We start from the raw sequence: 26,418 nt of genomic DNA on the forward strand, positions 1-26,418 counted from the left end.
TATATACTTTAAAGACATTATTGAATCGTTAATTATTAATATATACTTTGTCAAAAAGTATCGGACCTTGAGGGACCAGACGCACTGCCTCTCAAAATTGGCAATGTTTGACTTAACCTTTCATCACCTTATCTCGGCACAAATCAGCGAATTTCATGCGTGGACAATGCCACACGATGTTTCGACAGCATGACCAGCAGAACCGCCAGGTTACGACAATATTTGCCCAAATACTGCAAGCTGAAGGTTAAACATTTCCGAAACGCACGATTTAAGTATGCAAAGGTGCCATAGCTTAATGTCAACACACCATCTCACAAATTACTGGATGAGAAGTAAGAGCATAGACGGTGTTGATGTCTTGTATTATTATTATTATTATATTACTGACTTGATATAATATAGTGAAATATAAAGTGGCCATATATAGTGCGCTATTGTGTTCGTAACATGGGAAGACGCAAGAAAAAGCATAACAGCCCGTTTACATGGAGACACATTGGAGACAGCAGCAGTGAAGCTAAATTTATTGCTAGGTATATACACCTTATGTTGCACCTTAACCACATAATTAATTGATTATACAGGAAAACGTTGTTCTCATATGCTGTTAACTCCATATTTTATAATTACTTTGTGAATAATTTGTAAAAAGTATTTGTTAGTATTATTGTTTAATTTAATTTTTTTTTCAAGCCTCTTTATTTTTATATATGGTTACAGAATACACATATATAATACAATACATTATATATATATATACAAATTTACATGATATCTTCGTTTGCCTTATGGCAGTTTAATTTAATTTCACTTATTTTTATTTATATTTTTTTAAATAGAATTTAGTTATTTGAGAAGAAAAATACGTATTTACATTTGTGTTGTTATAATTATGTAAAAGAAACAGTTGCTAAAGTTGATGAGCGTTGCTATGGCGTCGCGTAGCAACAGGTCGACCATCTTCGTTTTAAGATTAGTGGCTATGATAGTTTCTAATCAGCCCAGTCTGCGTTCATTTGGTATTATTAATGGACATTTTGAGTGTTTTAGTCAACATTGCAGTCCGGAACCAGACCTATGCGTCTTTGGTGTTTGACTGGAATATGAGTTATTGCTAATCAGTCCGCTGGAACAATGCATTACAACAACCAGACCCTGTCTGCCCTTAATAAGAACCCATGTGGCTATCTTGGTTTTTGCACATTTCGTAGCTAGTACAGACTTGAACCTACCAACTTTGGACCAGTTTAAAAGTTGTGGTGGTGTTCATAACTACGGAGCTGTGACTTACACGTATTGACAGTAAACTATCTTCCTCTGACCTATCGGAATGAATCAACTTGTATTCGGGACCGTTGGCTAGTATTTATATTTCTAAAAGGCTTTTTTTTTTTACTTTTATTCTAACTCTTTTGTTTATTTTATGATTATGTTTTCAATCAACCTAACAATTGAATTGCTTAATCTAACAACCAAATAAATGTTTATATTCGAGCCAACTTTTTTTTTTCTTTCTTTTTAAAGCTTGCCTACATAAAGACATAATCAATTTGAGAGGACTTTTAACATATGCTGTTATGCTTGGATCATTCATGTACTTCAAATAGATCCTATATTTATTTCTTAACCTAAAAATGACTTAATCGGATAGATAAAAGATAAGTGCCACGATCATTTTTCGAATTTACAGTCTATGAATTTAGAGTAGGTTTCCTGCCACCGTGTCAGATGAAGTAATACACTTGATGATATAGTCCTCCTGCGAGTCTCTTAATAACACCATACAATAGGCTAGCAATATTACTAATTTAACAATAATGCGAGTAATGGAACATTTTTACGCAAGATAAGATGGCTCATAATAAGTATGATGGAATTCTAATTTCTAATTAAAAACAACTATGCATGAACTAATAATGTTATAACACCATTGCCCTGGGTAAATTAGTCTAAAAGGCGTAAATATCAAGATCAATATCATTTATATTAATTTCATTGTGTATCAATATAATGAAAAATATATAAAGATGGAACGAGTATAAAAAATTTAAAGTGATTTTAATTTATTTTTTTCATATTGTCTCTCAAACCTGAGACTAGTATCTATACCTTATACGTGATACCATATACTAAACCGAAGAAAATACTATTCTAATATTTTTAAAAATATCTAACTTATTTTCTTTTTATTATTATTATTTTTAATTTTATCTTTATTATTTCATTTTTATTACTATTATTTATTTACTTTTCTAATATTGATTTTAATTTAATATGTATATATGGTATGATTGAGTACTTACAGACTTAATTCTTATTGCCCCTGATTGTGGCAGATTGTAATATTTCGATAAACGGAAAAAAAAAATTAAAGAAATTAAAAATGAAAGCATCATTCCAGAGACACCTCATCTCGACTATCGTTTCTTATGATACCTATATATTTCTTTCTGAAAGAGTGAAGTATCAATTCTTATTATTTTTGTTTTTTAAATCATAATAGGGGTATTCATGATGTGTTAAATATAAAAAGTATTAGATTTTGAGCAGCCTAATTTAAATTCCATGTTATATATTAAATGCAGAGGTCCTCCAAGCAGATCTTCAGGAATATTTTTTTTAAATATAATAATCCTGACGAGATAATAAAATCTTACATATTCGTCACATTATCTTTCCTCCACCTCACCTGTTCCTCATTTCATATCCTAAGTCGTTTTCCATTTATTATTATTTTTATCCATTACTTTATTACAGTTTGAAAACGTCCAAAACAAAAACAACACGAACTATGAGCAACTAACCTATCAAAACGACAACAGACTAAATGATGTGGAGCATAACTGACGTTATTCTCCATTAGTAGATTTAGAACCATGTTAAATGTTATGTTGTTTGCTAAAAGAAGGAAATAGTTTTCCATTTTACATGTTACACTATTATTACAACAACAAATTTATCATTTTACATAATTATTATGGATATCCTTAAATTGTTAAATCTGAGTAACAGTCAAACAATATTAGGTTACAACTGATAGAAATTATATTTAATTTGTATATATTCTAAAATATTTAGTCACTACAGTAGGAACAAAAAACCTACACAGACAAAATGTTAGAAATATAAATAAATAAAAAGATAAAATAAATACATGGACAATATAAACTCAAAAACATGCACTTTTATTTTATGAGATTAAAGTTTAAAAAAGGATTTGTTGAAGTTTCCAATTTCTTTTTTTAATGGATTTTCGGAAAATTGCTTTACTAAAATATGCAGTTAATGATAAGAGAAATAGTAATATTGTGGGGAGATGCAAGTCTAGTAACATATTGATTATTTATAGGCAATCTTAAAATCGATAGCAAATTCATATTTTGCATATTTCATGCCGTATAAAGGGACCCTAACATGTTAGAAATCAAGAAAGCTAAAATAAATCGATACGCAATAATTAAATCTATACGCGATCTAAAAATCAATAGCATTTTCATTTTTGGCATATATTGAAACATATAAAGAGGCCCTAACATGTTATAAATCAGAAAAGTTAAAATAAATCGATTGTATTTTCCATATTCTACATATCTCAAAACTAAAGGAACCCTAACATGTTGGAAATCAAGAAAGTTCAGATAAATCCATAGCCAATCTTAAAATCGATAGAATATTCATATTCTGCATATCCGAAAACCTAAAAATTGGCCCCTATGTGTTAGAAATAAAAAAAATTAAAAATAAATCGATACGTGATACTAAAATCGATAGTACTTTTATATTCTACATATCTCAATACATGTAAAGTGGCCCTAACATGTTCGGGATCAAGAAAGTTAAAATAAATCGAAACGCGATAGTTAAATCTATACTCGATCATAAAATCAATAGCATTTTCATTTTTGGCATATATTGAAACATATAAAGAGACTCTAACATGTTAGAAATCAGAAAAGTTCATATAAATCGATAAGTGATCACAAAATCGATATCATTTTCATATTCTGCATTCCTCAAAACGTATAAAGGGACCCTAACATGTTAGAAATCGGAAAAGTACAAATAAATCGATACGCGATGTTAAAATCGATAGTATTTTCATATTCTGTATATCCGAAAACCTATAAATTGGCCCCTATGAGTTAGAAATAAAAAAAATTAAAATAAATCGATATGGAATCTTAAAATCGATAGCATTTTCGTTTTTTACTCGTCTGAGTGTGTGAAATAGGACCCTCATACATTAGAAATTGAAGGTGGTAAAAAAATAAATTAATATAAAAACAAAAATCAAATTTTTATTTGACTAATTTTGTATTCGAATAATTTTTCATTCGACTAATTTTTTATTCGATTGAAATAGTATTTTAAATATTCGAATAAAAACGTATTCGAATTGTTTAGTCGTATTTTTATTCGAATAAAAATTTATTCGTACCTCGTCAATTGAATAAAAACTTGGAATAAAAAAGTATTCGTCTCTTGTCAATCGAATCATTTTTGCCCAACTCTGACCTGGCCCTAGACTAGAAGAAGAGATACTTTCCATGCTGACGACACAACTCCTTATCACTCCTGCCCCAGTGTTACATTCGCTTTCCACACACTTCTTCCTTCGCTCGTCTCTGTCACTCGTACTCATTACAGAAGAGAGTTCTTCGCGAGAAACGGAGAAATTTATAGCTTGGAAAAAAAAAATCAGAAAGATGTCCAGACACCCTAATCGATCAAAGATGCGACTGAAATAGCAGACTGTCACAGAAAATCTCTCTATTACATTCGCCATTGTTTGGCGATTTTCTACTTTTCAGACGTTTCAACAAGACGTTATGGAAGAAAAAAAATATTGTTTTGTTTCTCAAATCAAATAACTTTCGTAATCTTTTACCCGTTCGCTGGCTCTCCACTTTCCAGTAATATCCTTGAACAGCCTTATAAACAATTATATAATTTCATTTTTAAGACCAATTGAAACTTGAGAAAGTGAACCTCATGAAAGGCAATAAAGTATCATGAAATGAACTCTTTGCTCTTTGTTGTTAATAACGTTTAAACAGCTATGTAATTGGTTTGCTAATAAGCTCACTGATACCTTTTCATTTTTATATAAATATTTTGTATATTTAAAAATACATAAAATATAAGTCTGCCAAGTAAATTGGTCAGTATAGCTTCCTCACTGCTTATATTACAGTAGAAAACATAATCTCAATATTTCAAGGTCAAGGAATTGTCGTTCAGAAATTAAATCTAATGGACGAGCCATTTTTGAAATACTGAAGTGTCAAGGTAAATACATTTTTGCGCAAGCGCAACTAAAAGGAATGGAATTTGATAAAATTAATGGACTATTCCAACAATAATTCTCCAACTTTGGACAGAATAAGATTTTTTTTGAAATACAGGTATGTAAATTAAAATACTTTTGCACGTGAGTAAGCAAAAATAGATAACGGTATTTGAGAAAATCTATTATGGGCCATCCTTTATACTAGCCCCAAATTTTTTTAAACTATAGACCAAATCGGACTTGACTGATTTCGATTAGTGTGTCAAGAAAATAAGTTTGCGCATGCGTAAGAGAAAATAATGGATGGTACTATTTTCTACATTCGAACTTCAAAATTCCTGAAAATATTATCAAAATGGATTAATAATAATAGGTGATATGCCCGAAAACAGATTTCACTGCAGATAGGCTGATAGGCACGGAATCAAAAGTGTTCTTTAATCTCTAAAACGTAAAAATAAGGGAGTAAATATTTTGTTTTGAGAACATAATTATTCCCCTTTTGTAAAATAATAAAAAGCATATGTAGTTCTTGTAATAAAACAAGAATAAAAATACTAAAGCTATTTGACCAGCATTATAAAAATCCAGTATAAGTGACATAAATTTAAAAAAGAAAATACTTGTTTAAGTATTGGTAGTACACTGTAAGGTACCAACTAATACCTAATAATTGTCATATTTAAAAATTAAAATACATTTGAAAACTTTTTTTGAAAATATATTTATAATTTTTTACGTATCTTTTCATACAAATAAATAAATAATTTGCAGCTCAAATGACTTGAAAATAAAACAAATTAGATAGGTGTATGTATATGTATATATGTTTATTTATATCTTTTTTAAAAAAATAATATATATATTCATTTATTTTTATATTTATTCATTTAGTCCAAAGAGTTATTAGATTTCTACAATATCCAATTAAACATTGTATTTATATAAACATTACGTGATTTATGTTAATCACTATTTTCTTATTTTATTTTATAGTTAATTAGTTTTAGTGATATTATATCACGTTTTATAATTTCAATATTTTTAATTTGTCCCAGAATAAATAAAGAATATTATATATAGATAAATAAATCTGTACCGCAACAATAAATAACCCACAATAAATAAGCGACGATAAATAACCCAGAAATTATCAGGAGGGCAATACTAAAGAAAGTAAAGCTAATACACAAAGTTCTGCAAGAAGGTAATTTAAAGGTACCTACTTCATGAGGCTTCTGAACCCACAGGAATGACTCACGGCTACAGTAATAAATTAAATAATTATCTGTCAGAGCCGAATTCGAACCCGAGTCCTTAGAGTTACCAGTACAATGTCTTACCACTGAGCCGCTCCGCTAATTACGTTTATATGTCAGTGTAAATTCTATTACTTCAGTCAGGTAAGTCAAATAACAATTTGTGAATGATGTTTTAGACCCATATTACATGATTGCTTATTACTAAAAAGCTAAAACAAATTAAAAGAAGTCATAGATTTATGTGAGTCCATTAAAAACGGAGTATCCTTCCCTATGACCTCTGGATAATTTATTGTGCTGTCACATATTCCTTGGCCTAAAAAGAACAAAAATGATTCACCGGGCAAGATCACACAATATGTAAGATTCACCTTGAAATTTATCACCTCTTCGTTCTTTAATGTGGCTTTGTTTAGCCGACTCCTCCATCACGATAGGGCATGCTCCTCGACCAAGATAACAGCCTAAGTGGACTTTAAGAGCATTTTTTTGTTTTAAGTTCCGGCCTGCGAGCTGAGGCCTTGGCGAAGCTATGTCTGTCTCGTCTCGCTCTTAATTTAACTTTAAGGTTAGGAAAAAAAAAATATATATCGATCATATTTCTGAAATAAAAGTCAATTAGCTATTAAAATTAAACTGCTAATTTTTAACAGTGGTAACAGGATTTACAACTGTATCTTCAACTACTTATAACCGTTGTATTTATTTAAGCAAAAGTTATTATTCCCCAATTTACTAATTATATTTTATAATTGTTAGAATAACGGAATAATTAATTAAGAAGTAATTAATTTTATTTTAAAAATAACATTCACGATTAATAACTGATGGTGAAAATAATCAAAACAACATATTTATTGATTGAAAGTTGCAACATTTTTTTTTACCTCTTACCTGGTTATTGCTAACATACTTGGAGAGGAGGGATAACCCCAGATAGTACAAGAGCCCAAGAGGAGAAAAAAAGGCTGTTATCTCACCCCAATTTGTGATTACATTAATGAAAACTATGTATAATTACTAGTCAAAATTGATGAGTCTGCCTCAAGTATAGGTAGGGGGAATACAAAAGGGCGGCTGTTTCAAAGCGATAAAAAAAAAAAATTTCGGAGCTCTATATCTTAAAAAGTAGGAAGAACACAAGAAAACCTAAGAGAGCGTCATTTAAAGATAAAATGTTGTATGGGATGTGCTGAAAGATCAGTAGTTAGTGAATTTATTTTGAAAAATCTATATCTCAAAAACTATTTGATGTACAGATGTCTATTAGCACTTAAATTACAGCTAGTTTAATGAGCTATAAAGTAGTTTATGAAGTTTATCTTCGTGGGAGTAATAGTTTACTTGAAATTTGCTAAAATAAATTTATTTATAGTTGTTCGAACAAATTTTCATTTGCCAAATTTATGTTCATATGAGAATATCATAAAAACTACTACCCCTACGAAGATAAGTGTTATAAGCTACTTTATAGTAAGTTAAATTTCCTTTATTTTGAGTGTTGGCAAACATGTGTGCATCTTACGGATCTAGAGATATAGTTATTCAAAAATCCAACATTTTATAGGAACAACTAGAAATTATCATTTTATGAGTTTATTTTGTCAAATATCATAAGAACTACTACTCCTACAAAGATAAACATAATTCACTATTTTGTAGTAAATTTAACTAGCTTTAATTTGAACCTGGCAGACATCTGTACGTTCAATGGTTTCTGAAATGAAGTTTTTCATAAATCAAAATTATTGTCGGAACAGCAATAAATCAATTTATTCTAGCAAATATCATGAAAACTACTATTCCTACGAAGGTAAAGGTCATAAACTTCTTTATAGTTCATTAAACTAGCTTTAATTTGAGTGCTTATAGACATTTGTATGTCACTTAGTTTTTGAGATATAGATTTCTCAAAATAAACTGACTAACTACTAATCTTTCAGTAGATTTTTAGAAAATTTGCTTTTTAAAAATCTATATCTCGAGAACTATTGGACGTAAATAGCTCTTTTAGGGCTAATATTTCAGCAAATTTACTCTTCTTTAAATAATGTTCTCTTATATTTTTGGGGGGGGGGGGTAGACCAAAACGTAGATGGGAGAATTGTGTTAAAACAGATTTAGTGGAATTGGGTTTGGAGGGGGATCACTGGAAGGATTTATGCAGAGGGCGTTTAGTGGTATCGGCATCGAACCTTCGGGTTCTTTAAGCCTTTATTATTTATTTATATTTTCTGGTGTTGTTGTTAGTTTTTAAGATATAGAGCTCCGCATGAAAAATTAATGTTTTTTTAAGGTTTTGACTATAGCTATTTTTTATTCCCTCTACCTATAATTGGCAGACTAATCAATTTTTACTAGAAATTATACCTAGTTTTCATTAAAGTAATCAAAAAGTGGGGTGAGATAACTGCCTTTTTTTCTTCCCGGCTCTTGTACTAATAGGTAACCAACCTATTTTCACCAGAGTGTGAGGGTCGAGTATGCATTCCATGGGAACAGTCAACCCGCCCAAAAATGAACGGGCAAAATGCGAATCGCTATTTTAATTGTTTTATAATTTTGTACTCTCGTGGCTATTGCTGAAATATGCACTGAGTCCGTGCAATGTCCAAGATCAGGCTCAAATGTTAAACTATATTTTTAAAATGATAACAGTACCGGTTGTCCGGAAAAAAAACTATTTCTGCCCTTCTTATTATACTTTTTGAGACAGTTTCAAATCTTCTACTCAGGAGGCTATGCTTTCAGGAACAAGGGTCCAACTGGAAACTTCTTTATAGACGTCCCGAACCGTGATCGAGAATAGATTGTAATGAGAGAAAACGAATAGGTGAGTTTGTTTGGATTTGGAGTTTACTGTGGAAGAGTATCTTTCCATTTTGGCCAGATCAAAAAATTTTATGTAAGTCATTCTTTGCTCATCGCAATTTATTTTCATAAAAAATTAAATAAATAAAAATAATTAATTAGTTATTTACTGATTGGAACTTCAAATGGTTTTAAACAATGGAAGATACTTACCACTAACTACTACTACTATTAACAAATAAAGCTAAACATTTTTACTCACACTTCCTCTAAAAAGTCGTATCTCCCGAAAACTCTTTTGAATACATTTTTCATTCACCGGATCATATGAAGACTAACGAGAAAAACCGAGCTATCATATCATTATCTAAATGTTTAGACAGTAATCACTATTACTTACTGAAGTACAGTTTTTCTTTTTTGTTTATTAAAATAATTTATTAGATATATTAGATTACACCGTATAACAGATTTTGTACTACATTTTATGACACTTGATATAATTTAAAAAAAGTATTTTCTGAACCGGGGAAAGAGAATTTTTACACATCAAACAGATTTGTCAAATTTTAAATCTTCACAATAATGCATATTATATTCTTATAGTAAACAATTATAATATTCATATTAAAAAATAAATAAATAAAATATCGAATTAAATTTGAATTTTTTGAATGCATACTTTCATTGATTATTTCAATCAATAAATGGAATTACACAAAGTAACCGTAATTTGTATACAAGTAACAAATTATTTTGTATGAAATCTGTACAATATGTAAATAAATGATATTAAGTAAATTAAAAAAAAAATGCTTATGGTTAAAAAAAAATTTCCATAACAAGTGTCGTAAATCTGGTTCAAAAATAAAACGGCATAAGATGCCTTCTAACATGAAAGAAAACAATGTTCCTAGTTATTTATTTTTCTCTTCCTCATCAGAGAATTATTTATTTACCTATGTTTATTTTTGAATAAAAATACTAAAAAGCATACATAAATAGCATATAAAAAGTAATAAAAATACTTCAAGGTTTCCGCTAGCAAACTACACTTCCATCAATCCCACCTTAAATTAGAAAGAAGAAATTAGTAATTACCGACGCGGTGGTCTAAAAAAAAAGACAACAAAGTAACACACCCTTGGTCCGAAATTCCCGGAACGTTATTCCTCCAAGTACTGTAATCATAGTTGGATTATTGTAAAAGACATAACAGTAAATTATTACTGTTGAGATAATTGCTGGGAACTGAAGAAAGGACCTCGGCGAGTAATAAATCAGGTTCTAGTAATAGTCTACAGAACAAAACTTAAAATTAATTTATAAATATAGCAATTTATAAAGTTAGATAAACTATAACGTATGTCTGTCGTTGGTGGATACAGGCTAATATGTGGGACCGTTAAAGTGATTCCTAATAGTTTTTTTATCTATTTTATTTTACGGAAGGTATATTATTATAAAATAAAGACGTGATATTTAATTTTGCCTTTCAGGTTCGTTTTGTATTATTACCTTATTTTTTAATTTGTTTTCATTCAATAACAAAAATAATAAAAACTGTTCGATAAAGTTAAATCTTCATTTTTTAACAATAATTTGTATGTATGTATTAAAATATATTTATTAATAAATGTTTACAATGCTGAAACGAAAACTTATTTATCTTTATCAACATTATTATTTTCAGTATATTTCGATATATAATCGATGTATATAAAATTCCAGAATATTTAAAAAAATCGTTTCATTGGTATCTAGTGATTTAACGTTTAATTAGTTATTTAATTTATTAATTAGTTAAAAATAAACTCAGGAGATATAAAACACAAAAAGATAAACTAGGGGGTATCTATCCCCGGCTAACACCTGACCAACCTCCCTTTAACAAATTATATAACTGTTCATTTAATTGTTCAACATGAGGAGGTCTCTCACCTCCGGATTTTAGTATATAGTACCATTTAGAATGGATATTTCAAAAGTAATAAATAAACATTACAGGTAACCTTAAAAAACCAAAGGTAATACCCAACACGGTTCACAATAAAGCATTCACTAATTACCTGTTTCTTTTCGGTTTTAAAGGGATCGGAAAAAATTAAGTTGTACTTATTCCTCAAATTGTAAAACTGTAATTTTACATATATAATATACATGTATTTTGTAGGTCAGATTGTATTTTTTTTTCAATATAAAGAAAGCAGAAACAAATTCAAAAATGTATGCTTCATTTTAATTTGTACTTCAATTTAGTGCCTCTTCAAAAACAATGTTCTTAATCACTTTTAGATTTTATGCAGATAGTCTTTTTCATTTCTTTTGTTTTTTTTTTCTTAAAATACGTTCTTCATCAGTTAAACTTTATTTTTTACGACCCGTTCCGATTATTTCTCCTCATATGTAAATAAAATATTACACAGTGATCACTAAAAAGTTGTTTATGTAGTACATATATTGCTTATGTAAGATACTTTATTGCTTCACAAAAAATATTTCTTATTTATTTATTTTTTACTAAACTAAATACATATAAATTTATTCATTTTTATAGTTGTACCAGTTGAATCTTCATTATTTTTACAATAATATATAGCATGAATCAAAAAATTTATTAATAAATATATATTTATAAATGAATGTATTTATTAATACATGTTTCCAATATTAAAACGAAATTTTTTTTTATATTATTCAATATTATTATTTTTAGTATATTTGTATGTGTAAAAAATACAAAAATAATTTTAAAAATGGATTCATTTAAATTTAGTGATTTAGCATGTATTTATAGTTTCAAAAAATGAATTCTTTATCTTTTTCCTATTTTAAACAATGTTTGATTTCATTAAAAAAACTATTTATAGATTAATTTATTTATTAAGCATTTTTGGACTACCTGTTTCATAATGAAGTACAAACCAATACTATTAATCTTGTCGATTTAACTTAATTTACACTGGCTTGTACTTTAGTACCTTTAACTCCTGTAATATCACCCAATAGTCCTCCCTATTATGAAAAATATAAGTATTAGTGCAATTACCACGTTGTTTCTATACTTGTATTTTGAACTAATACTATTACCTTTCATTATGAAACAGGGCCCTGACAATTAAGTCGATGATTTCAGTACCTATCTATACAAATAATTGGTTTAAATCTGAATAGACTTAAAATCTGCATTAAATAAATTTAATTAATTGTACATTAAAACGATAAATTTAGATTATTATACAAAATATTAGATATATATATATATATATATATATATATATATATACACACTCTAAAAGTAATTAAATTATTAAAATATGAGGAGCGCTCTCAACGTCCGGTATGGTCTAGTGGCTAGGATACCTGGCTCTCACCCAGGAGGCTCGGGTTCGATTCCCGGTACCGGAATTACCTTTTTTTCTTAATTCAGTCGATTTTTTATTTTCAATTATAGAAAACTTTTAAACTTAGAAAAAAAAAAAAAAATCACTATCTATAATTGAGCTCTTCAAGAATGTCTTATGCATTGTTCAGTAGAGTTTTCAAAAATGTCTACTATTCTTGCTTAATGTTTTTATCGTTCATGTTTCATAATATTTTAGGTAAACTTGCAGAAATTATGAGACAAGACATACGTACTCAATAAATAGCATTGTAGGAAAACGAAGCTAAACGAATATTTGGCACAAAACTCCAATTATTTTCAAAATAACAGCTTGTCACATTCTAAGCCATTAAAATTTTAAAACAATAAAATATATTTTATTCAATGAACAGGTGAACATTTTATGAGTGGACTTCAAATATTATGATCGACTATAAGAAATATATTTAAAGCTCAAAAAAAAGAAAGTTTAGTGCAATTTTAATATAAAAAGAAACAGATAAATTCAACAAATTTTTGGCTAAACACAGTTATGAAAGATAAAAGAAAAAAGACTTAGTAAGTATTGTTAGGTCAACGAGTTTTAAAATCTCTATCTAGGTATAGCTTGTTTCTTGGGAAGAATCATTCATCGGACATAAAATAAAATAACAAACAAAAAATTACATAAATTATTTTATATATTGTTGGCGGATTTGTACATTAGCTCACTGCTTTTATTTTATTACAATGGTTGTTAGTATTCGGGTCTAATATAGGCCTGAAATTTAGGCCAAAATATTGGCACAAATATAATAAGTTTGACCAATGAGGGTGCTTCTTCTTCTATTAATTAACTTCTTTTAAAATTTTTAATCATTTTACTGATGTTTAATACTCATATGGTTTAGTTTTCAGAAACCTTCATTTATATTTTGGCAATACTACTGGTCGCCTTTTTAAAATTTTCAAAATTATTTAACTATCTCAAATATAAAGAATATTAATAATAAAAAAAATCCATGAACGTTTAACTAAATCTCAAGGTTCATCCTGTTGAAAAGCAAAATTGGCCGGAAGTGAAGCAATTCTAAATATGTAACTACAAGGCGTTTCCTTTTTCTCATTGAGCATGTTCGAGATTCTTATTTTTTTCTTTGAAAACCTGTTTCTCAACTAATTACTTCCATTCCATTAGTAGGAAATAACTGACATTAATTAAATATCATATATATATTTAAAAATCTTAAAATTTGTTCGGTTGAAATTTGTTTAATTGCATGTGAATATTAAAATAAATTGATCTGTTGAATGTAAAAGTGATGTAACTCAAATCTAATGTTTTGAGGTATTCAAAACTTTTGTGGAATCTGTAAGATTTTTAGTAAGAAATGACTTTTCTCTCCGAACTAATAGTCACAAGCGATTTACAACGATTTAAAAGCACTTGAAACTAATGCACTCAGTAATAAATTAAATATTTATTATTTTATGGTTTTATGACAGAAAGTCTTATACAACTTTTGTTCTCAACCGGTCAAATAATTGCGAAAACTATTTAATTGCGAAAATTTCAAATAAAACATGGAGGACAGAGGAGAGTGGATATATATTTTTTTTTAATAAAATTTTTTTTAAAGATTTCAGGTGGTCTCTGTACTTACATCAGGTTCCCTTGAAACCTAACTAATGAAAATTCGATTTAAGTTACTTGACGAAAATTTTTATACTAAAGTTTTTTATTTATGTATAAAGTTTTTTATATATTGTGCATACAACTTAAATCGCTTTATTTGACAGTCTCATTCATTTTTTCAAGTATACGTGCGATAATTTTCTTTTTTTTTTTCAAAAGGCAACTGAATTTACACAGTTCCTGACCTAAATTGGTTAACGGCGTACTCCCAAAAAGATTTGAAATAAGGGGGCATCATAAAACGAGGATTGTTTGTATTTGTTATAAAATATAATTCTAAACCAAATAAAGCAATCGTAATTTTAAAAAATAAATTTGAAAAGACATTTTATTGCAGTAATGACCTTGCACCTTGCATTGTTCAGCTAAGAATACACGGTTTAGCTTAACAAAACATTACACCATGAAAACAATATTTTATAATTTATTACAGTAAAATGATATCAGAATGTTAGGTTTAATTATTATTAGATTAGATTCTTATGATTGCAAAATAAAATTATAAATATTATTTTTTAATAAACCTTTTTCCATAGAGATTGAATAAATTCATCTGAGTCTTGCAGGATCAAAGTAATCTCCACTGCGTTACTGAACCTAAGTAAAGCACCTTTATTATTATATGTTTTATATCCTACCGGAAATCGAGCATAATCCTTAGGTTTCGAGTCAAATATAATAGGATAGTTAGACAATTCTTATTGTGTTAACAGCAATATGAAAACGTGGAAATTGTTTTCTTTTTATAGTACTCAAATACCGTTCACAATATCGTTTAGTTGACTACAAAAAACCTATTAAAGCACTGTAAAGTTTATTTCTCAAATACGCTTTCATTTTTCCACTATTTGTGGTTAGGTGGCGTTACCCATTTCCTTAATATTACGTAGGTCTTACGTACACCTATATCCGCTAATAATTGTTAATAATTATACTTGAGAAGTATAGTATCCTTTCTCTATCAATTTTCAAACAAAATAAGAATAGAATCAAATGAAGTATTTAAAACTGTAATAAAGTAAGCATTGAAATAATAATTATAGTCACAATAATAATGTTAGTCGCTACGATCCATGAAGGGTCAGGGCTTCAGTACTTTGTTTGGAAGCACCGTTTTAATAACAACGGTTATACATGGAGGTGATTTTTTCAAGATCACGCTCAACAGCTAGATTTTTTTCCTAATTAAGGGTACCCACTTATGAGACTGGGTGGACCTCAGGAGGACTCCAAAACGCTCAGAGTTGACTCACAGCTACAGTATAATAAACAGAATAAATAATTATTTATTATTAATAACCTGGATCCTTTGAGTCAGTATTATAGCGCATTGCCATTGTGCCACCACGCTCTCTAACATTCAAAATAGAGAATATTTAACCCCAGAATTCTAATGTTTTAAATCGTATGCTCCATTTACAAAAAAATCATTATTAATTGTTATTGAGGCAACTCTAGGGCTCTCTACTTATAAATATAACGTCTCGAGTCGTATAAGTATCAGCAGTTAGGAAAGATAAGGTTTATAGAGCTTGTGAGTTGTTAATTATATACATTCTCAAGGAGAAAACGTATTTACTCTAATTCAGTTTTAAAATTAAGGTCTTACAGTCAAAAACCTTCATAAAACCCTTAATGCTCCCTACTTTGTCACAAATTAAGTCATCCATCAGGACTTCAATGTTTCATATGTTGCCGATTTGGCCAGAAACAGATACCAATCCTTCCTTGATAAACTTCTCAACCTTCCCAAACCCACTTGTTTCTAGCCTAGCTTCTCCTTTATTACCTGATAATCCTAGTAGGCGTCTGAAAAGAAGATGGCCCCTAAATCTTCTCCTCTATAAATGTTATTGGAGTTCTATCAATGGGTAGATTCCCCACATGTTTGTATCATGTCATTTTTGAAAGGATCTAGTTTCAGAGTAATTGGTATATAGTTCTTATATATTTTTTTTTTTCAAGTGTTCTGAATATAATCGTTATTGTAAAGCAGAGGGAAAGTGATTCAATAAAAAAAAAACTGAGAAGAGAGTAAATTTTAAAACCCCAAAGGTACTTCTCTAAGCACCAACCCAATTTTTTCTAAGAAAATATTACAAAATAACAGATCAAACCTTAACTGAAAATTGCATTCAAAATGAACCAAAACGGAATGTTAAACTTAGATCAACGCTTTCGTTAAGTTTCTTGGACGTGTTTTTTTCTTGTTTAAAAAAAAACATCTAACTCATTTATTTTTTTTTTTTAAAGACCAATGCAACACCTAATATTTGGCATTTGCTATATGAACACGCTTGGATAAATCGTATTTCAGGATATTTAAAATGAATGATACGACCAAAAGAAAAAAAAGAACGCGACCGACTCCCCTCTTACATCTTATAAAAGGGAAACTGGTAGAATTAACCTCCTTTCACGAGGAGCCTTGGAAGGATAGCGCTATTAATTATCGTTAATTACGATATATTGTTAACAAGAGCCGCACCGGAAGTCATCCGAGGTACAAGAGATTGTTACTCAGTTGGCCAACCTGTGTAAACATGAAGGTTTCGGAAGGTACAATCTACAGGAAGTCGTTATAGTCCATAAGAGATAGCTCTATCGGTAAAAACTTTCAAAAGAGACAGTGATAAAAAATAAAAATATTGTCCTACGAGCTCTATATTTCAATATTTTTGAATTGCTAAAATATCTCTGGCTCTATTATCAGTAAATGTTGCTAATATTCTTTGAAGAATTTTTAGAATCTTGTAAAAACAGTTACCAAATATGTGGATATGGCGATTGTGTGAATTTCGAGCAAGCCCATTATAAAGTACACAAATACCAACACTATCGGAAATATTGTTGTCCTATGTCTCTGCCTGAAAGATTTCACATAAACTTAACCAATTCAAAAAATTTAAGTACGGAAAAAAAACTTGGGTCTGCGCATACCAATTTCAGACTAACACTACAAAGGGTAATATTTGAGAGTCTCGATACATACAAAGCTACTACAATACCCAGTTCTCCCATAAACTACCTTTATGAAGCTTTTTTTTTGGTGAATCCTAGGCCTTCAACTGTTGGACAAATAACATAACTCAGGACAGTACTGAATACACGAAACAAATAAAAACAAAAAACAGAAGTTTGCGTGTTTAAAAAACATTTTAATTTATTTGGTCCTGATTAATATAGACAAATGATTTGGGTGCCAAAGTCTCCTTAATGACAAGCGGAATATTAAAAAGATAAGCTATATACTGAGATAAGAAATATTCAAATATTTAGCTTAGTAAATACACTAACAATAAAAAAACAGTTTCAAAGTAGTGATTTTCTTTGGGGGGAGGGGAGGAGAGGAAAGTTAAATTCCTTAGGCAAGGATTTCCTATTCGAAAAATAGTTTATTCTTAATTGTTTTGAAAATGAAGATGAAAAAAAGTTGTTGGCAGAAAATTCCGCCAATCATCCCTTAGAGATTTAATAAAATTCATCTTTCCCTGTTTCACATTTACGGTGCTGGAGCTTAAGTCCTTTTAATTCCTTCACAATAGTGCCAGGTTAAAAAAAAAATGAACTCAACCCAGGTTCAGTAGAAATACGTTTTAGAAATAATAACCATACCCTTGAGATTTTAAATTTAAATGGGGTTTTCAATACGATATGTTGGTCCAGAAAATTAATTTTACGTAAATATTTTTTCGTCATTTTAAACTTTTCAAGTTGATCGGTTTATTTAAAAAAGATATGGATAAAAATTGAGATTTTCAAAATATCCTATTCATTTTCAAGCCATTCATTTCAAGTTTATAACCACTATAATCAAAGACTACTTGAATTACGGAAGATTCCGCACTAAGAAGAAATAATGTGAACAACTCTTCAAATATTTTTGTTATATTTTTAAAAATAAATATGACATGAACTTTTCAGCGATTGGCAACAGATAATTTTCAAAGCCTTTCTTCACAGCTATATACATTTTATGATATTGAGGATCAGTTACTATATAACAAATTATATATACAACAACTATATATTAGTGACATTTCAAGATTCTATTGGTGTCATGTTCATGATCTACAGTGAAAAAAGTCTTTAGTCTTTATAAATCAGTAAACAAATTTTGTTTTTATAAACTAGGGGAGTACCCCCTGCCCACCTTATCGTACTACTGGTTGTTCAAATTGAATAATATAAATTATAACTCAATTCTATTAAATAAATTTAATTTTTTTTTTATAATTTATTTATTGTTATTTAAAACTGTGTAAAAATATATACAAGTAAATTTGTTGTAGGTGATATAATGACATGACACAAATATGTGGAGAATCTACCCATTGATAGAACTCAAATTAAACTAAATTTTTTACGACCCATATTTATCATTCAACGTTATATATAATATCGCACAGAGATTATACGTAAAATAAAATATTACACGATGATGCCTAAAAGCGTTTTAAAATAATAGAGAGAAACATTTTTTTTTCACTGATAATCGCCAAAATATAGTTTCTTATTATTGGCTGAACCTCTAGATCCTCCAAAAATATACATTCAAAAAATTTAAGTGTAAACAGTTGAACAATGCAGGATAACTAGAATACTAGAATTTTCTTAGGATATCTAACTTCGCACCGGACCACAGCCAACCCCTATTGAAAGGATGGGGAGGAACCATGTCGCCACGATACAAAGACTCAATCACTCTTAAACCTATGAATAAGAGAATATGTTGTTTAGCGGATGATTTACATAAGAGAAGACACACGTGAGCAGGTAGTATGATGTAAGGTTAGGGGTTAACAGCCAGAATGTGGACCACGCAAAGGTCACATGGAAAAGAAGCAATCCGATAACTGAACATTACAGGATATACTAGATATACGCAAGTTGCAGTATTTTTATTAGCAACTTTGTATTTATAATTTTTATTAATATGTAATATTCTATAGAAAAAAAAATGTCGCTAGTCATAAAGTAATTAATAATCAAACAAGGTTAGTATGTTCTGCATCTACTGGTCATGGATAAGTATGTATGAGATAAGTCTTACGGGTGACTTTGAAACAAAATTGAAATTGATAGATATTACAATCTGCCACACAGTTGTGGACAATAGGCAATAGTGATACATGATCTCATACATACTAAAATTAAAAAAAAATAAAAAAAACTCTCTTAAAATATATACAAACTAAAGAATAAAAAAGATAAACATAATCAAACTATCAGTATGAAAAATAAAATAACATAATGATAAAATAATATATACAATATTGAAACAAAATTATTTCAAAATAAATTGATTTATTAATGCATACTACATTTTATGAGTAATTCAATTTGATGCTTTTTTATGTTTAAGTTTGTTTAAATAGGTATATTCTTTTAAAGAATAGTGTATGCATTTTAGAGGATAAAAGTAAAATATATAATTATACACGACCGAGTGAAAGAGAGAGAACGGTCGAAGAAGGGCTAGGAAAGATCCATGTGAAGACACGTTCAATCGTTTTACAGAGGTAGATACCTGGACAATGCGTTAAATAGAGGTCCTTTTCGCAACTAATCACTATGAAAATTTGTTTCATCAAGATTTTTATTTTTATTTATTTAATGGGATTTACAACTGTATAAAATAATAAATACAATAAGTAAATTTCATGAATGTTTCAAACACTTGAAAATGTTAGGAAGGAACCATCCATGGGTTGTACTTCAAGCATCAATTTAAAAATGTCCCGGGGCCATCTTCTTTTCAGATACCTCGGAGGATTGTCAGGGATTGTTAAGGATGAGAAATTAAGAACCAATGGGTTAGGATGGGTAATGAGTTTGGAATGAAAAGACGCATATCTGTTTTGGGCCAAAACTGCAACGTATGGGATGTTAAGGTATTTTTGGATGAGTTTAGTTGTAACGTAAAAGGAGCATCAAGGATTTTATATAGGATTTTCATCAAGTTAAATCCATTTTTCTCAGAGGATTTGAAATTATTTATAAAGAGGTACATTTTTCATTGAATTGACTTTTATATTCTTTATATCGAGAAATTTGAAGTATCCAGGTTTTTTATTTCGATAAATATCATAGATTCAGATTCTCTTTATACAGGAATTCGATATTTCCAGATTCGTTATATCGGGGAATTCGATGTATCAAGACTCCACAGTAGTTATGTTATTTAATAAATATAAAAATCTATACTTAAATAAATCAATTCGTCAGTTTAAAGAAGTAAAATGAGGGTATTTCTCAGATAAAGTATTATCAGGTACCCAACCTTTTACCTTATCAAGAACCTAAAAATAAACCTACAATTCCATATAGACTGCCTTCTTAACTGTCTTATTATCATAACCCAAATGAAAGACTGGTTTTTAAAATTAAGTAATATTCTAAAAAAAAAAAAAAAAGGATTGCAATAGTATTTTGAAAAAATTTAATGTAGGTTAAATAGTTTTAAAAAAAAATCTTTAATAGCAAAGAAGTGATAGTTTCTATATACTAAATTTTAATTTGTTAAAAGTTTAATCAGGCGAAATTAAATATAAATTATACACATAAATTATAACTGTAGATAACTAGATGTTCAATATGACTTTCTTCCCTAATCCAAGAGAAACCTTCGTCAAAAAATGAAAACGTTAATTAAAAGAGAAGTCAACTTTAAAATAATTTCTAAATAGTATAAAACTACAGAAACTTTTCTTTAGGGATATTTATTTTTGTCAGATAATAATAATTGTATGTTAATAGATCTATCCCTCATATAAAAGTATTTCCTTCATAAACCGGAATGAGCGGAATTAATTCTCTATTTTGTTGAGTATAAATTAATTATAGTAATATAAATTATAGTATAATCAATTCTCTAGGTTATTTGGTGGTAAAAGTTTGGTAGAATCATCATTAAAATTCAACCAATCAATCTTTGATATAAGTATATAAACATATCCTTAATAGTACCTCAAAATTGTAATTATCAGTTTATAATTTATTTCTGTAATTTATTATAATTGTCCACGGAAACGCATAACTTAAATATTTGAGTGGGTACTTTCTTATATTTGTGAATCTTCATAATTTATTTTGTAGACCAAATAGCTTTCTGTAATTTTTATTTTCTCGATTATGATTTTATTATATTTGGAATAAAAGTAGCTACGTATATTATTTAGATGTGACTGGCCCTTAAGTTTTACTTTATTCTTATTTTTGTTCAAATTCATCCATACTTCTAAGTGTTTTAAGGAATTTAATAGCTTCATAAGTTACATTATTCTCCATGAGTCAGTTTTTATGGTTTATTCTTTTAAATGTTAGCTTTATATAAATTAAATCATTAGTTTATATATAATCTTTACACTTTCTTGAGACTGGTTATTATTGCTTAAATAAAATAAATTGTATCCATAGTCTCAATACAATTTTTTTTTTTTTAAAAGTCCGACGTTTCGACCAATTCAACCATCCTCAAGGACAATCAATACAATTTTAGAATTACATCAATTTTTAAAAACTTTATGCCGGCTATTCTGCTCAGGTCATTAATTCAATCCACACCTACGCTACTTAGTCAACTCAAAATATTACATTAAAACTTATAGTCATAGTCAACCTTCACTACTATAATTCATCATAATTAATTTATTAATAATTTATCTCAACTTGATTTTTGTGATAAATTGTAGTAGTGAAGGTTGACTGTTTTAATATGTTGAATTGACATAATAGGGTAATTGTGAACTGAAATTAATGATCTGGGCAGTAAGTTAACATAAAGTTTATTGTAATTGATGTGGTTCTAATATTGTATTAATATTCTTGAGGATGGCCGAATCGTCGGACTTATAAAGAATTATAAATTGTTTTGAAACAAAAAAAGAAAAAATGGATTAAATTTATTTTACTTAAACAATTAAATCATTAGTTTTATCTCTAGAAATAATTTCAAGATTTTATCATTTTAACATAAAAGCTGTTGCAGCTTCCAAAACTACCTAATAATTAAAAGTGTTAAAATCGAATGTTTGATTTAATGTTTATCATTTGTGTATGTTCTAGTACCAACTGATGGACATTAACATCTGATGAGACTACATTTGTAATACTTTGCGGATTAAATTAATTTAAAAAAAAATAACGCGATAAGCATAATAAAATATTAAATCTTAATATCTATCTTACAACTATAATTGAAAGAGATAAATAATGAATGGATTTGAAAAATTCAAAGTATTTGTATTTGAACTTACATTATAGGTACATTTGTGTACCGTACTTTCCACGTACAGCACGCCCGGTATTTTCTTTTTCGAATTCTTCAACAAGTAAATGAGGACGAATAATAAGAAAAATGGACAAGACGTGCCGATTACAAACATTTTGCTTATAAACATAATTACTACTTTAAGACATATTTAAAATACCATAAAATGTCAATATAACCGAGATGGACTCGTATTGAGCACGTAACAGACCAGGTGAATGAACTATCACCTTGCGTCGACCTACGACTCGCAGACTTATCTGAATACGTTCACTATCGCTGAGCAGGTGGTATTCGTTTCTGATTCCTTTTCTTTTATTATAATTTCTATCTTCGACACAATCAGTTTTAACATTCAATAATTCATTTTATCTTAATAAGAAGTATTTGCAATCAGTAATTGAACCATGACCAATGTCTTGATCCAGAACTAAAATCGAGTTCATGGTACGGTTTCTTCAATCTAATTTATGATAAAGTAAATATTTAAAATATGAAAAATAATTAAAACATGCCAGCATGTGTATAAAAAAGATTTTTAACAACGCATATGATGTTAGTTCATCAAGTTAGTTTAGTAAATTTTATTCCTGAGATAACTTTGTGTAATTAATATTATACTGATAATACTGAATAAAATAATAAATTATTACAAACTAAAACGATTACTTAATGACATGTATAGTATCACATAATTCATTTAATAATATGTGTATTATTATACCTAATTGGGTAATAATTTGATTCTTAAGTGAAATCTTAACTTAGATAAGTTATGACTTTTCATTAATTATTCTATAGTAAAACGAATAGCACTATACATAGAGAAAAATTGTTTATTAATAAAGAAATTAAAATGTATTATAATTTGATTATCTTTATTAATTCATTTTACATCCATCACTTCCTATATTTGGAATAAAATACTAGATGTTCATTTATAATTTTTTCTAAGATAGATCGGTAATAAATAGGCAGCCCACCATTCTCAACCTATTGAAAAATCGAAATGAACAACAAATAACAGGCAAAACAACCTCTATAAAAAAAGAGATTTTTTTTGTTATAAAAGTGAAATATTCGAAAAAAAGTTTATTTTGTTTTTAATAATTTTCAATATAAAACATTAAAACATATTTTAATCTGATAGGTATACAACCAAGAAACAAATAATTATAGTAAAAAAAAAAAATTAAATAGTCATTAGTGTTTTGTATAATATTCTTTTTGAATAATTCATTCTTAAATATAACAATGTTCTTGAAAATTCAATAATAAAATCAAATGTAATTAATAGATTTTGAAGACACCCAAACCACTTTGCATTAGCAAGTAAATATGAATAAGAAATTTCAGTTATGATTATGATGATTTTAAAACTGATATTATTAAAACCATAAGTAGTTTAAAAAATGTTTAAAGTTTAATGACATCTATGAAATATAAGTTATAAACTAATAGATTTCAAGGTTAATATAAAATGAATGTGTTAGTAAATTATCTTAATAATAATAAATAATGCTATTTTTATACTAAGTGTTAGCTTAATTAATTTATCAGTTAAAAAATAACGGGTTAAAATTAATATTATTTTAACTAAGAAAGCCATAGGTGACAAATCAAGCAAATAATCTTATCATATTCCAATGACAACCGCTCCATTACCTTATTAATATCAGGCACTAATCCAAATAAGGCCGCAGAGGGCAGTATCCAAGAAGTAGAAGTGAGGATCACACACAAGAGTGGACTACACACCGAAATGCGACACCCGCCTACCAGAGAACACCGCAGCTTTCTGACTACTGCCGCCTTACCGGTAACCAGTGGCGCTATCTTGACGCGCGCCAACAGTCCCTGGCCCCGATACATCTGTCAAACTGTGTAATTATACCATATAAATGCATATATATGCATCTTTGAATTTATCTGCACGAGCAGAACATCACAGAAATTAACTTAATCATTCATAATCGAAAGATACAGCAGATCTATTAAACAGGGTTTATGCATGCGGCAATTATCGTATGATATTGTGCGGTACAATATCGTAACAAATTTTTATCGCGTTGTATCACGAGGAGGCCCCACACCTTCGGACTTAAAATAACTCCTTTGAATGGATAGCTCATATGTGATATTAAACATAACAGGTAACCTTAAAATAACAAAGGTAGTAAAAGGTAAGACACAACACGAATTACTTTTTCTTTCTACACAGTAATGCACTAATAAATCAACTTTTATTTCTGTTTTAGAGGGTTCGGGAAAAAAAAAAAAAAAATCGCGTTGTATCCAGCAGGAATAGCCCCTCCCTATTCCTAGTAAGCTACAGGCAAACACATGCCATCATCCATGACACCGTCTTCAGTGGACCCGGCAACATTCCTTACAATGCCATACTGGCAAAACAAGATGTTTTAATTTGCCAACATATGTACATACATTTTCAATTGTACATATTATAATTGTTTGTTCTTATTTTTTAGGTCAGAAAAAAATATCGCGTTATAGAGACGCCCCTCACCACCGGATTTTAAAAATATTGCCATTTAGAATGGATTTCACAAGTAATAAATAAACATTACAGGTACCTTAAAATACCAAAGGTAGTAAAAAGTAATATCCTACACGATTTATTCCTTTTTTCACAGTAAATCACTCACTAATTCACTGTTTCTTTTCTGTTTTAGAGGGATCGAAAAAAAAAAAAAATCGCGCTGTAGAGAAGCCCCTCACTTCCGGATTCTTTCTTTACTAGTAGGACCATATAGAATGGACATCTCACAGGTACCATAAAATACCAAAGGTAGTAAAAGGTAATACTCAATATGATTTATTCTTTTTTTCTCGTAATAAAGCATTCACTAATTTATTGTTTTTTCTGTTTTACAGGGATCAGAAAAAAAAAATTGTGCTGTCAGAGAGTGGGATAATTATGCCGAAAAGGGGGATTTACAGACCATGCTAGTGCTGCCAATCAGCTTAAAATTCAGAGTGATGATATCGCTGTAATGTTTTTATTTTAATTTAATCAATGAAATTTTCAGTTTAGTATGAGACCTCTTCCATGTTTCACAAAAATAAATATCGTAGACAGACATTAGCATAATGATATCATTCACTGTATGGTAACAATAGAGTCAGAACGTCCAACGATAGAAATATCGTACGAGTGCCTGAACAGTCCTCGTCGAACCTATGCATATAAGAACCCATCCGACATTATATCGTTCCGTTTTCAAAGGTTTTTGCGTGTTTTAATACTACCCAACGATAAATTTATATACATAAATCCAACAAAAGAAGGAATCAGTATGTTAAGATATTATATTTAATGAACGAATAGTGGAACATAGAGTGAGGATGTATTATTTTTTTTTTTGTTTTTAGGACTTCGAAAAGAAAGTTACTAAGGTGTATTACATTCAGGAAGCCATTGTAACTTGGGGGAAAAATTGTATGAAACTACTCATAAGTCTATTCAATTTCATCTCTATCCCAGCTGATAGTTCTCTGTAGATCAAGCAATCATAGACAATTTAGAAGGAAACAAGAGAGGAATCAGATGATAATAGAAGAATAATAGTGTATCAAAGTCCAAAAGTATAGTATCAATTAATTACGATTATTTTATAAGATTTAGAAATTTGGACTTGTCTAGTATATGGTCTACTCCATCATACATAAATCTGGAGTGGTGCGCGCATCATATAACTT

At 28.8% G+C, this 26,418-nt stretch overlaps 1 long non-coding RNA gene and 1 other non-coding gene across 2 annotated transcripts in view; one reads left to right on the forward strand and one right to left on the reverse strand.

Annotated features, from left to right (window-relative positions):
• LOC136796746 (uncharacterized) overlaps positions 1–24,486 on the reverse strand; it is a 370,575-nt gene extending 346,089 nt beyond the window's left edge. The window contains exon 1 of the long non-coding RNA XR_010844487.1: positions 24,364–24,486. This is a non-coding gene — a long non-coding RNA (uncharacterized lncRNA). The remainder of the gene's footprint in view (positions 1–24,363) is intronic.
• TRNAE-CUC (transfer RNA glutamic acid (anticodon CUC)) lies at positions 12,703–12,774 on the forward strand. Its single transcript has one exon. It is a non-coding gene; the product is annotated as a tRNA-Glu (tRNA).
• Positions 24,487–26,418: the final 1,932 nt, after the last annotated feature.

This window comes from Halyomorpha halys, unplaced genomic scaffold (genome assembly GCF_000696795.3).
Source record: "Halyomorpha halys isolate HHAL.00 unplaced genomic scaffold, Hhal_1.1 Scaffold706.1, whole genome shotgun sequence".
NCBI lineage: Eukaryota > Metazoa > Arthropoda > Insecta > Hemiptera > Pentatomidae > Halyomorpha > Halyomorpha halys.